The sequence below is a fragment of the Arachis hypogaea genome, chromosome 9 (assembly GCF_003086295.3).
Source record: "Arachis hypogaea cultivar Tifrunner chromosome 9, arahy.Tifrunner.gnm2.J5K5, whole genome shotgun sequence".
Lineage (NCBI taxonomy): Eukaryota > Viridiplantae > Streptophyta > Magnoliopsida > Fabales > Fabaceae > Arachis > Arachis hypogaea.
Genome location: NC_092044.1, coordinates 60,107,758 through 60,110,125, shown reverse-complemented (window position 1 = coordinate 60,110,125; position 2,368 = coordinate 60,107,758). Strand labels below are relative to the sequence as shown.

The 2,368-nt window shown below is 40.7% G+C and overlaps 1 non-coding gene across 1 annotated transcript; it reads left to right on the top strand.

Moving 5' to 3' along the window:
- The first annotated feature begins 1,942 nt into the window (after positions 1-1,942).
- Positions 1,943-2,046, top strand: LOC112713584 (small nucleolar RNA R71). Its single transcript, XR_003158555.1, has one exon. It is a non-coding gene; the product is annotated as a small nucleolar RNA R71 (small nucleolar RNA).
- Positions 2,047-2,368: the final 322 nt, after the last annotated feature.

Here is a 2,368-nt window from a genome sequence, read left to right as displayed (position 1 = left end):
CATCCAATTGGATAGTTATCTTGGAAAAGAAGCTATTCAAACTTGGATCTCTTCGGAACCTTGAAAGAGGAATGAAGAGATCAGCTAGAAATGCTTTCTCATGCTGGACCAAATTGGGTGTGGATGGGTATGTGGCTATAACCCTCTCAACACTTGATTTGGGAAATGCATGTGGTATAATCAGTGACTATACTTCATATCTTCTCATGAGCAATTGACCAAGGAATTGGCTATTGATCAAGATTTGAGAGATTGAACCACAAGAAATTGTTGTTCAATCACTTAAGATTGCCAAGGAGATCAATGAGTGCATTGATTAAGGAAGAGATGAGAATGAAATTGATCCGGAGAATGCAACATCTCCTGAGCCCAATGAACTCCCCATTTCTGATCTTACCTATTCTCTTTAATTTCTGCAATTTACTTTTATGAGCAATTCCCCCATTCCCAATTACAATTCTGCAATTTACTTTCAGTCATTTACTTTCCCGCCGTTTTATTTTCTGCAAGTATCAACTCTATTCATGGATTCGCTCAACTAGAACATTCCTCTAATTAAAGTTGCTTGATCAATCAATCCCTGTGGGATTCGACCTCACTCTATTGTGAGTTTTTACTTGACGACAAATTCGGTACACTTGCCGAATGGAGATTTGTTGAGAGACAAGTTTTCCCCTGATCAATATGGCAGGCTGTACCTCAATGATCCCCAGCTTCTCCATTACAGAGAGTGGCAAAACATTTATGCCTGACCCTATGTCACACAGAGCCTTTTCGAAGATCATGGTGCCTATGGTCCAGGGTATTAAGAATTTGCCAAGATCTTGTCTCTTTTGAGGTAAAGTTTGCTGAACCCATGTATCTAGTTCACTAATGAGCAAGGGAGGTTCACCTTCCTAAGTCTCATTACCAAACAACTTGGCATTCAGTTTCATGATGGCTCTTAGATATTGAGCAACTTGCTCTCCAGTCACATCTTCATCCTCTTCAGAAGAAGAATAGTCTTTAGAGCTCATGAATGGTAGAAGAAGATTTAATGGGATCTGTATGGTCTCTATATGACCTTCAGATTCCCTTGGGTCCTCAATAGGGAACTCCTTCTTGCTGGAGAGACATCCCATGAGGTCTTCCTCATTGGGATTCACGTCCTCTCCTTCCTCTCTAGGTTCGGCCATATTGATTATGTCAATGGGCTTGCACTCTCTTTTTGGATTCTCTTCAGTATTGCTTGGGAGAGTACTAGGAGGAGTTTCAGTAACTTTTCTTACTCAGCTGGCCAACTTGTGCCTCCAAACTTCTGATGGAGGACCTTGTTTCGCTCATGAAACTTAAAGTGGCCTTAGACAGATCATAGACTATGTTTGCTAAGTTATAGGTGCTCTGCTCAGAAGTCTCTGTCTGTTGCTGGGAAGATGATGGAAAAGGTTTGCTATTGCTAAACCTGTTTCTTCCACCATTATTAAAGCCTTGTTAAGGCTTTTGTTGATCCTTCCATGAGAAATTTGGATGATTTCTCCATGAGGGGTTATAGGTGTTGCCAAAGGCTTCCCCCATATAATTTACCTCTGCCATTGCAGGGTTTTTAGGATCATAAGCTTCTTCTTTAGAAGATGCCTCTTTAGTGCTGTTGGATGCATTTTGCCATCCATTCAGACTTTGAGAAATCATGTTGACCTGTTGAGTCAACATTCTATTCTGAGCCAATATGGCATTTAGAGCATCAATTTCAAGAACTCCTTTCCTCTGAGGCATCCCATTATTCACGGAATTCCTCTCAGAAGTGTACATGAATTGGTTATTTGCAACCATTTCAATAAGTTCCTGAGCTTCTGCAGGCATTTTCTTTAGGTGAATGGATCCACCTACAGAATGGTCAAGTGACATCTTAGAGAACTCAGACAGACCATAATAGAATATATCTAACATGGTCCACTCTGAAAACATGTCAGAAGGACACTTTTTGGTCATCTGCTTGTATCTTTCCCAAGCTTCATAGAGGGATTCACCATCTTTTTGCTTGAAGGTCTGAACATCCACTCTAAGCTTGCTCACCTTTTGAGGTGGAAAGAACATAACCAGGAAGGTCGTGACCAGCTTATCCCAAGAGTCCAGGCTATCCTTAGGTTGTGAGTCCAACCATGTTCTAGCTCTGTCTCTTACAGCAAAAGGGAAAAACATTAGCCTGTAGACTTCAGGATCTACTCTATTAGTCTTAATAGTCTCACATATCTGTAAAAACTCAGTTAAAATCTGGTAGGGATCTTCTGATGGAAGTCCATGAAACTTGCAATTCTGTTGCATTAGAGTAACTAGTTGAGGTTTCAGCTCAAAATTGTTTGCTCCAATGGCAGGAAATTGAGATGCTTCT